The sequence below is a fragment of the Piliocolobus tephrosceles genome, chromosome 4 (assembly GCF_002776525.5).
Source record: "Piliocolobus tephrosceles isolate RC106 chromosome 4, ASM277652v3, whole genome shotgun sequence".
Classification (NCBI taxonomy): domain Eukaryota; kingdom Metazoa; phylum Chordata; class Mammalia; order Primates; family Cercopithecidae; genus Piliocolobus; species Piliocolobus tephrosceles.
The window spans coordinates 155,619,125-155,631,001 of record NC_045437.1 but is presented as its reverse complement, the minus strand read 5'-3'; the positions used below and the strand labels follow the sequence as shown (position 1 = coordinate 155,631,001).

The 11,877-nt window shown below is 41.5% G+C and overlaps 1 non-coding gene and 1 pseudogene across 1 annotated transcript; both read left to right on the top strand.

Annotated features, from left to right (window-relative positions):
* The first annotated feature begins 737 nt into the window (after nt 1–737).
* LOC111531067 lies at nt 738–868 on the top strand. The gene has a single exon (XR_002728126.1). It is a non-coding gene; the product is annotated as a small nucleolar RNA SNORA9 (small nucleolar RNA).
* A 3,869-nt stretch (nt 869–4,737) lies between these two features.
* LOC111530671 lies at nt 4,738–5,467 on the top strand (annotated as a pseudogene).
* The last annotated feature ends 6,410 nt before the right edge of the window (nt 5,468–11,877 follow it).

Genomic DNA, 11,877 nt, shown 5'->3' with positions numbered 1-11,877 from the left:
GCACTTTGGGAGGCCAAGGCCAGCAGATCACCCAAGGTCATGAGTTTGAAAGAGCCCAGAGGTTAGTTTTATTTGTATTTGAACTTTATCTAACTGGAAACATATAGTAAATATGTAAACGGGGCCAGGCGTGGTGGCTAATGCCTGTAATCCCAACACTTTGGGAAGCCGAGGTGAGCAGATCACCTGAGGTCAGTAGTTCAAGACCAGCCTGACCAGCATGGAGAAACCCCGTCTCTACTAAAAATACAAAATTATCCAGGTGTGGTGGCACACGCCTATAATCCCAGCTACTGGGGAGGCTGAGGCAGGAGAATTGGTTGAACCCAGGAGGCGGAGGTTGCAGTGAGTCAAGATCGTGCTATTGCACTCTAGCCTGGGCAACAAGAGCAGAGCTCCATCTCAAAAAACAAACAAACAAACAAAAAAACCCAAAAAAACCCTAACCTTTAGTGATAGATGTCAGATACTGGTTTCCTTTGATGGGAGGCACTGGCTGAAAGGAGGATAAGGGCGATGTAATTATTTCATATCTTGCTTTGGGTGGTAGTTACATGGGTATATTTAATTGCCACAATTGATAAAGCTAAATAGTTAGGGCCCCCTTGCATTTTATTTTATGTAAGTTTATGCCTTTAAAGGAAAACATATTGTTAAGAAAATGAATAGACAGACACACCATGAATTGTGAGATAATATTTGCAGTGCATATGTGTGACAAAAAGACTTGTATCCTGTAGCAAGCCTCCAGCATGCTTGGGTCTGCGGTGACCCTATGCATTCCTTCAGTGCTTGCTAGAACAGTTTTGAAACAGTTTGAGGCCTTGCCCTTCTATCCAGAGCAAGGTTACAAAAATTTCAGTCAATGACTTGCTCCCTCCTGGATCTGGTGTGCTGGGCCTTGTATAGATCTGCACTATCTAATGTGGCAGCCACTTGGCATACATGATTAAATTAAATTTGGAGTTCTATTACATTTTCACACTAGCCACATTTCAGGTGACCGGTAGCCACAGGTGGCCAGTGGCTACCATATTGGACTGCACAGATTAGAGGGCATTTCTGTCACTGTGGAAGTTGTTTTGGAGAATTCTGGTGTGAAAGGTGAAGGGAATCCTGAGTGTTTGCTATGCTCCAGGCTCAGTACAAATTTTATTTTATTACACACTTAAAGCAAAAGCCTTATAAAAGTTGAGGATGAAGCCAAGAGAGGTGGTAAGGGTAGGAGCTGAAATAGTGGAGAGGAATAACAGGGAAGAGTCCTGCCCTGAGAGACTCATGGAACAGGATATTTACAAGGCAAAGCAAAGAGAACCAGAGTCTCAGTTCTGCAGAGGGGCTGAGTGCCCCAGGAGCTAGTGGAGGGTGAGGTCAATGTGTACTCATCTTAAAGCAAAAACTCATGGAAGAGGAAGGTGCTAATGTTGTTGAACACCTATTTTGCGCCAAACCTCTTAATCCTTGTTTTAAATCTTTGAGGTATCACCATGAGGTCGTTTTTAAGTTCAGTACAGATGAAGAGCCAAAGGTCAGAATTATGTGTCTGGGGTTGCCCAGCCACAAACCGGCAGATCAGAGTTTGATGCCATGCCTCTCTAACCCTGCAGCCTGAATGGAATATAGAAGCCGGTGGGAAGTTTGGGTGGGAAGGAGATGGATGCCTTCAAGTTACTGTCTTGGTGTTAGGTGTGTTAAAGGATTGACTGGGATGGGAAGAGTGTTGCTGGCTTGGGCATAGCACAAGTAGCACAGCTCCTGTGTTCCTTTGGGTGGTGGGGTCACCTCTCTTAAAGGTAGAGGCTTCTAGCTGATTTTGTCTTTTCAGGCCAGGAACCGTTGCTGAACACCCCAGGCCTGCTGAGGTCCCTCCTTGAGTCTCAAGTTCAAGCAGTCTTTGTCTATGAAACTGGGAGGCGACCTTGTTAGCTGCCAGTTCCTGACAGCCACCTCTCACCAGTGGCTCCACTCTGTGCCCCTGACCCAGCACATGGCACAAGAGTGCCTGCCATCCCTCAGTGTTTCTACAGCAGCAATCCCGAGATGCCGGAGCTAGAGGGGACCTGACCTGAGAGAAGATACCTTCAGTGACTGCCAGGCTGTTCCTTGGAACCTGTGCAGAGATGAAGCCTGCCTGTGTTAACACACCTAGTGAGGAGTGGAGCTGAATTTGAATGCAAGTCTAGGCAACTTAATTGAGCAAGTTTGAAACCTCGCTTGCTGCTCTTCTGGAAGGAGTCAGGAATTTCCAGTTCTGGGCCTGGACTGTGGGTCTGACAGACCTCTGGCCCTAGGTTTGGGTGCCAGGTTCTCTAATTCCAGAATAAGAAGCTTTGCTGTACAGCAGGACCTGGGCCCTTCTGGTATCTCCTGAATGAAAAACAAGGGATATTTAATAAATGTGGATTTAAATATTAAAAAAAAAAAGACTTGTATTCTGAATGTATCAGGAACCACTAACAATTAACAACAACAACAAAAATCCAATTTAAAATGTACAAGGTATTTGAACAAACAAAAAAGACATAAGAATGGCCAGTAAGCATGTGAAAGGGTGCTCAACATCACTGTTCATTAGGAAAATGCAAATTAAAACTTTGACTTAAAAAAAAGCTTCACCTACTAGAATGGATAAAGTGATAATATCAGATGTTTATAAAGCTATGGAGCAACTGGAACTCTCAATCTTTGCTGGTGAGAGTATAAACAATTATCTCATCTTAGAGAACTGTTTGGTAATTTTCCATAAATTTAAACATACATTTTCCCTATGACTGACCACACAATTCTACTTCTAAATATTTTTCCAAAGATAATGAAGGCATAGATCCACAAAAAGACTTGTGCAAGAAAGTTCATGGCAGCCTTAATCATAATAATTGAAACAACTCAAATGTGCATCAACTAGAGACTGGATAAGGAAATTGTATTATAGTAATGCACTAGAACATGACATAGCTATAAGAAGTTAACAAACGGCAGTAACCCCAGCACTTCAGTAAACCAAGGCAGGATGATCACTTGAGCCTAGGGGTTTGAGACCAGCATGGGTAACATGGTGAGATCCCATCTCTACAAACAACAAAAAGGTTGGGGTGGCTCACACCTGTAATCCCAGCACTTTGGGAGGCCAAGGCAGGCGGATCACAAGGTCAGGAGATCGAGACAATCCTGGCTAACACGGTGAAATCCTGTCTCTACTAAGCTACTACGGAGGCTGAGACAGAAGAACGGTGTGAACCCAGGAGGCAGAGCTTGCAGTGAGCCGAGATCGCGCCACTGCACTCTGGCCTGGGCGACAGAGCCAGATTCTGTCTCAAAAAAAAAAAAAATTCTTTAAAATGAAGGTAAAATAAAGTCATGTATAGGAAAATATAAATGACTGGATTTGTCATCATACAGTCTGCATTAAAGGAAATACTGCAGGGTATTTTTTAGACAGAAAAAAATGACCTCAGTGTAAGCTTGGAAATGCAGGGAAGAATAAATAGTAACAAAAGAGTAAATGTTAACTGTCTAAAACAATAATAATGTATTGTAGGATTAATATATGTAAAATTAAAATACATGACATCATTAGCACATAAATAGGGAGAGAAGCAAATAAGTATTCTAAGGTCTTTTCATTATCTAGAAGGAGTAAAATACCAATTTTATTAAACTCTGGTAAGTCACAGACGCATGTGACAAAAATCCACAGATAATTGTCAAATATATATCTCTCATAACAAACTGATAAAGGGAAATACTGAATAATAAAAATATTCAATTATCTTTTTAAAAAAGCAGTAACACAGAGAGAAAGGAAAACAGAATACATGGAACAAATAGTAAATAGCTAGGTGGTAGATTTAAAACCAAACATATAAGTAACTGTATTAAATAAAAAAGATTCCAAATAAAATGCTCCAAATAAAAGACAGAGATGGTCATACTGGATAGAAAATTTAAAACCTAACCATATATTGCTTATAAAATAACCATTTATATGAAATATAAATATGTAGGAATATTCAAAGTAAAAGAAAACAAAAATAGGTACTATACAAACTCTAAACAAAACATGCAGCTAGCTATATTAACAACAGATGAAGTAGACTGTAATGTGAGAAGCATTACTAGAAATGAGACATATTTCATAATGAAAAAATGGTACGATTCACCAGAAAAATACAACAAACCTAAACTGACTGCACCTAATAACATAGCCTTAAATGTGTATTACAAACTGATAGAATTAAACGAAGAAGTAGACAAATCCACAATGGTACTAGAAGATTTTAACACATAACCCTCAATAACAAATAAACAGGACACATGCCAAAGAATCACATACGGTATACAGATTTAAACAACACAATTAACACTCTTGAACTGACATCTATAGAACATTGCACCCAATAATTACAGAATTATTTTTAAGTTCAAAAATTTACTGTATGTTGGCACATAAAACAAATCAATACACTTCAAAGGAATGAAATAATACAGAGGGATTCTCTGACCACACTCTAATTAAGCTAAATATTAATTTCAAAAATTCCCATGTGCTTGGAAACTGAGAAGTACATTTCTAAAAAACTCATAAAGTAGATATCATATTGGAAATTGGAAAAACATTTTACTAAATAACACTAAATAATACTACATATAAAAACACGTGATACAGCTAAACTTGTGCTTAGAAGTAAATTTATGCATTTAAAATGCTTCGCCTTTCGCTGCCTGACCGCTGCCATCATGGGTCACATGCATGCTCCCTGGAGGGTCTCTGCCCTATCGCCGCAGCGTCCCCACCTGGCTGAAGTTGATATCTGATGACATGAAGGAGCAGATTTACAAACTGGCCAAAAAGGGCCCGACTCCCTCACAAATAAGTGTGATCCTGAGAGACCCACATGTATTGCACAAGTATGTTTTGTGACAGGCAATGAAATCTTCTTCACTCTGTCGCCCAGGCTGGAGTGCAGTGGCCGGATCTCAGCTCACTGCAAGCTCCAAGTCCAGGGTTTTCGCCATTCTCCTGCCTCAGCCTCCCAAGTAGCTGGGACTACAGGCGCCCGCCACCTCACCCGGCTAGTTTTTTGTATTTTTTTTTTTTTTTTTTTTAGTAGAGACATGGTTTCACCGTGTTAGCCAGGATGGTCTCGATCTCCTGACCTCGTGATCTGCCCGTCTCGGCCTCCCAAAGTGCTAGGATTACAGGCTTCAGCCACCGCGCCCGGCCCTTAAGAATTCTTAAGTCCAAAGGACTTGCTCTTGATCTCCCTGATGATCTGTACCATTTAATTAAGAAAGCAGTTGCTATTTGAAAGCATCTCAAACAAAACAGAAAGGATAAGGATGCTAAATTATGTCTGATTCTGATAGAGAGCCAGATCACCATTTGGCTAGATATTGTAAGACCAAGTGAATCTTCCCTTCCAATTGGAAATATGAATCATCAACAGCCTCTGTCCTGCTCACATAAATCTGTCTATGTACTCAAGCAGTAAAATGATTGTTTTACTAAAAACAAATTAATAAATAAAATGCTTCTGAGAAAAAAACAATGGCTGATAGTCAATGATTTAAATTGGAAAATAAACAGAATCTAAAGACATTAGAAGAAAAAAAGATAGGAACAGACATTAATACCACAGCAAACAAATATACAGTAGAGAAAATCACTTCATTGAAAAGACAATTAGATAAATTATTGGTATAAAAAAATTAGAAAACACACAAGTTACTAAGTTCAAGAATGAAAAGGGGCTAAGAATGATGGCTCGTGCCTATAATCACAGCTACTTGGGAGGCTCAGGCAGAAGGCTCAGATGGGATGATAACTTGAGGCCAGGAGCTTAAGATCAGCCTAGGCAACATAGTGAAACCCATATCGAAAAGAAATAAGAAAAAAAATATCTGGGCATGGTAACATATGCCTGTCGTCCCAGCTACTTGGGAGGCTGAGGCGGGAGGATCACTTAAGCCCAGGAGTTTGAGGCTGCAGTAAGCAATGATAGTGCCACTGCACTCTAGCCTTGGTGACAGAGCAGGAAGTGGGGGAAGAACTTCACTAGAATCTTATCAACTTTTACAAAATAGTAAGAGGGTGTTATAAATAACTATATACTGATAAATTTTCAATTTTAAGTGAAATGTCTATAGATTATACATCTCTCATTTATTCCTGATATTGTTAAACTGTGTTTCTGTATTTCTTGACCAGTTTAGTAAGTTTATCTTTTTTTTTTTTTTTTCTTGTGATGGAGTTTCCCTCTGTCGCCTAGGCTGGAGTGCAACGGTGCAATCTTGGCTCACTGCAACCTCCGCCTCCCGGGTTCAAGCGATTCTCCTGCCTCAGCCTCCCGGGTAGCTGGGACTACAGGCATGTGCCACCATGCCCGGCTAATTTTGGGTTTTTTTTTTTCAGTAGAGACGGGGTTTCTTCATGTTAGTCAGGTTGGTCTCAAACTCCCGACCTCAGGTGAGCTGCCCGCCTCAGCCTCCCAAAGTGCTGGGATTACAGGCATGAGCCACTGTGCCCAGCCCCTAAGTTTATCATTTTTTTTCATTCTTTTCAATCATCCAACTTTTTGGTTGTGTTGATTTTTCTCTAGTTAGTGTTTTCTATTTCACTGAATTCTTTCCTTTATTCTTTCTTTCTTTCTTTCTATTTACTATAGGTTTCATTTGTTCTTTTCTAGACTTTCTTTTTTTTTTTTTAAAAAACCTTTTAAAGTTAAAGATTAGGTCATTAAATTTAGATCTTTCTTCTTTTCTTTTCTTTTTTTTTCTTTTTTTTTTTTTTTAAAGACAGAGTCTCCCTCTGCCACCCGGGCTGGAGTGCAATGGCGTGATCTTGGCCCACTGCAATCTCTGCCTCCTGGGTTCAAGCAATTCTCCTGCCTCAGCCTCCTGAGTAGCAGAGACTACAGGCGCGTGCCACGACGCCTAGCTAATATTTTTGTATTTTCAGTACAAATGGGGTTTCACCGTGTTAGCCAGGATGGTCTCGATCTCCTGACCTCATGATCCACCCTCTTTGGCCTCCCAAAATGCTCGGATTACAGGTGTGAGCCATCACACCTGGCCCTGATCTTTCTTCTTTTCTAATATAAGCACTCAAAGCCATACATTTCTCAAAGCACTGCTTTGGCTGCATTCTAAAAATTTTGATATGTTGTGCTTTCATTATCATTCAGTTTAAAATATTTGCTAATATTCCTGGTGTTTTTTCTGTAATGCATAGATTATTTAGAATTGATTGTTTAATTTCCAAATATTTGGGGATTTTCTAAACATTGTATTGTTATTAATTCTAATTTGATGCCATTGAGGTCACAGAACATATTCTATATGATTTCAATCCTCGTATATTTATTGAGACTTGTTTTATGGCTTAGAATATGGTCTATCTTAGTAAGTGTAGCATTTGCACTTGGAAAAAATGTGTATTAGGCCGGGCGCGGTGGCTCAAGCCTGTAATCCCAGCACTTTGGGAGGCCAAGATGGGCGGATCATGAGGTCAGGAGATCGAGACCATCCTGGCTAACACGGTGAAACCCCGTCTCTACTAAAAAATACAAAAAACTAGCCGGGCGTGGTGGCGGGCGCCTGTAGTCCCAGCTACTCAGGAGGCTGAGGCAGGAGAATGGCATGAACCCGGGAGGCGGAGCTTGCAGTGAGCTGAGATCCGGCCACTGCACTCCAGCCTGGGCGACAGAGCAAGACTCCGTCTCAAAAAAAAAAAAAAAAAAAAGAAAAAATGTGTATTGTGCCATTGTTGGGTATCATGTTCTATAAATGCCAGTTAATCAAAGTTGGTTGAAAGTATTGTTCAGCTCATCTATGTTTTTTTGTTTTGTTTTGTTTTGTTTTTGTTTTTGTTTTTTGAGACAGTTTCACTCTGTCCCAAAGGCTGGAGTGTAGTCACACAATCTCAGCTCACCTCTGCCTCTCAGGTTCAAGTGATTCTTGTGCCTCAGCCTCCTGAGTAGCTGGGATTGCAGGCGCATGCCACCACACCCTGCTAATTTTTTGTATTTTTAGTAAAAACAGGGCTTCACTGTGTTGGCAAGGCTGGTCTTGAACTCCTGGTCTCAAATGATCCATTCATTTGGCCTCCCAAAGTGCTAGGATTAATAGGCATGAGCCACCGCACCCAGTCAGATAACCTATGTCTTTTTATTTTTTAGATGGAGTCTCACTCTGTCACCCAGGCTGGAGTACAATGGCGCAATCTTGCCTCACTGCAACCTCTGCCTCCCAAGTTCAAGTGATCCTCCTGCTTCAGATTCCAGAGTAGCTGGGACTACAGGCACATGCCACCACAGCTGGCTGATTTTTGTATTTTTTAGTAGAGACGGGGTTTCACCATGTTGGCCAGGCTGGTCTCGAATTCTTGATCTCAGGTGATCTGCCCACCTCGGCCTCCCAAAGTGCTGGAATTACAGGCATGAGCCACTGCACCCAGTCACCTATGTCTTTACTAATTTTCTGTTTACTTGTTCTATCAGTTATTGAGAGAAGAGTATTGAAATCTCAACTATATTTATGGATTGTCTATCAGTAGTTGCTTTACATATTTTAAAGCTCTGGTATTAAGTGCATACACATTTAAAACTGTTATATTTTCTTAGTGCACTGACCCTTTTATCATGAAATTTCTCTTTATACCTGGTATACGTCGTTTAAAAATCTACTTCATCGGTGGCCGGGCACGGTGGCTCAAGCCTTTAATCCCAGCACTTTGGGAGGCCGAGACGGGCGGATCACGAGGTCAGGAGATCGAGATCATCCTGGCTAACACGGTGAAACCCCGTCTCTACTAAAAAAATACAAAAACATAGCCGGGCGAGGTGGCAGGCACCTGTAGTCCCAGCTACTCAGGAGGCTGAGGCAGGAGAATGGCATGAACTTGGGAGGCAGAGCTTGCAGTGAGCTGAGATCCAGCCACTGCACTCCAGCCTGGGCGACAGAGCGAGACTCCGTCTCAAAAAAAAAAAAAAAAAAAAATCTACTTCATCTGAGAATGTAGTCACTCTAGCTCTCTTATTATCACTGTTGGCATCCTTTTTCTATCCTTTTATAAAACCTGTGTATTCATATTTATATGTTTTCATTATATATAGTGTGTTTCTTATAGTATATAGTTGGATATTGCTTTTCTTTTCCCAGTTAGACAATCTTTGTCCTTGTCATTAGAGTATTTGAACCATTTATATTTAATGTAATTATCTATGTAGTTGGGATATAGCATCTGTTTTCTCTTCTCTTTCATGTGCTGCTTCCCTATGGATACAGTACCATTCTGTCTCTACCGTTGGTTCATTAGCTATACTCCTTTTGCTTTATGTCTTTTGTTTTGTTTTGTTTTGTTTTTTGACAGAGTCTTCTTCTGTTGCCCCGGCTGGAGTACAGTGGCATGATCTCTGCTCACTGCAACGTCCACCTCCCAGGTTCCAGTGATTCTTGTGTCTCAGCCTCCCAGGTAGCTGGGACTACAGGTGTGTCCCACCATGCCCAGCTAACTTTTGTATTTTTAGTAGAGAAGGGGTTTTGCCATGTTGGCCAGGCTGATCTCAAACTCCTGGACTCAAGCAATTCCCTGCCTCAACCTCCCAAAGTGCTGGGATTACAGATGTGAACCACCATGCCCAGCCCCATTTGGATTTTTTTTTTTAATATTCCATTCATTTTCTCATTATGTTAATGTTGTCCTTTAAATCCTGTTCTAAAGTTGTTGTAAAGCCCTTGCCTGCTAATTCCATTATCATTTCTTTATCTCCTTCTATTGAATCATTTAAAATTGTCATTGTAAGTCACATTTTTTCTGGGTTGTTTTATTTTGATTTAATTTTATTTATTTATTTTGAGATAGAGTTTCACTCTGTTGCCCAGGCTGGAGTGCAGTGGAGCAATCTTGGCTCACTGCAACTTCTGCCTCCCAGGTTTAATCCTCCCATCTCAGCCTCTTGAGTAGCTGGTACTACAGGCATGCACCACATGCCCAGCTAATTTTTGTATTTCTTATAGTGACAGGCTTTCGCCATGTTGCCCACGTTGGTCAAGCGATCTGCATGCCTCAGCCGCCCAAAGTGCTGGAATTATAGGAGTGACCCACTGCATCCAGCTGCTGGATTGCTTTCAAGTCTAGAAATTTTTTTTTTTTTTTTTTTTTTTTGAGATGGAGTCTCGCCCTTGTTGCCTAGGCTGGAGGCAATGGCGTGATCTTGGCTCATTGCAACCTCCACCTCCCAGGTTCAAGCAATTCTCCTGCCTCAGCCTCCCAAGTAGCTGGGATTACAAGTGCCTGCCACCATGCCCAACTAATTTTTGTATTTTTAGTAGAGATGGGGTTTCACTATGTTGGCCAGGTTGATCTTGAACTCCTGACCTCAGGTGATCCACCCACCTCGACCTCCCAAAGTACTGGGATTACAGACGTGAGCCACCGTGCCCGGCTTTTTTGTTTGTTTGTTTTTTGTTTTGTTTGTTTGTTTGTTTTTGTATATGGAGCCTTGCTCTGTTGCACAGGCTGGAGTACAGTGGTGCAATCTCGGTTCACTGTAACCTCCGCCGCCCTGGTTCAAGCGATTCTCCTACCTCAGCCTCCCAAGTAGCTGGGATTACAGATGCCTACCACTATGCCTGGCTAATTTTTGTATTTTTAGTAGAGACAGGGTTTCGCCATATTGGCCAGGCTGGTCTCAAACTCCTGACCTCAAGTGATCCGCCTGCCTCGGCCTCCCAAAGTGCTGGGATTACAGGCATGAGCCACCACATCCAGCCAAGTATAGTAATTTTTTCATTGGGTGGCAGGCTTATAACACTTACACGATTGTTAGAATTTTTTAAATTTCCTTTAAAGAAGTTAGAATTTGTTTTGACAAGCCATTGAGTTACTTGCAGATCACCTTGATCCCTAAGAGTCTTTTTTTTTTTTTGAGACAGAGTCTCACCCTGTTGCCCAGGCTGGAGTGCAGTGGCAAAATCTCAGCTCACTGCAACCTCTGCCTCCCAGGTTCAAGCAATTCTCCTGCCTCAGCCGCTTGAGTAGCTGGGACTACAGGTACGCGCCACCAAGCCCAGCTAATTTTTGTATTTTTAGTAGAGAGAGGGTTTCACCATGTTGGCCAGGCTGGTCTTGAACTCCTGACCTCGTGATCCACCTGCCTCAGCCTCCCAAAGTGCTGGGATTACAGGCATGAGCCACCGTGCCCGGCCAAGAGTCTTGTTTTTAAGCTGTGTAAGAGCATATCTAAAAGGCCTTTTATCGTAAGATAGTTTAGCCCTACTACAAAGATATGAGATGGGGTCTCTACTAAATGCCCTGGCTGTTCAAAAATATCTCTACACATTAGATGGCAGAAGCTGGAGTTGCTCCTAGCCCTGTGGGATCTCTGATAATTATTTTGCTTATAGATCCCTGGGAGATATTCTTTGACTGGCCTTGTAAATTTCATCCTATATATATCAGTTTGAGTACTCCAAAAAACAGATACCAAGAAGGGGGTTCTAAGACATTATAATGTTGTAGGAGAAAATGGGAAGGGAGCCAAGAGAAGCTAAGAGAATCATATAATTGCAATGCAGGTTTGACCCTTTTGAAAGAGAAAAGAAAGGAAAGTTGAGTGGAAGACATTTAGACTGCACTGCAGTTTTAAGGAAGTTTGGAAATCTGATGGGGAATCCTCAAACCAAAGTCTCCCATCAGAGGCATTCTCCTTTTCTCAGGAATAGGCCTACCTTCATATGCCTGAAAGTCATTAGATGGGAGTTAACACATGGGAAACATGGCCTTACTGCAAATGTGGAGATGGATTTCAGAGTGCAGCAGCTGAACCCATTAGTCAAGTATGTTCTTAACAGTCAGATATATTAGAGACACTTTTT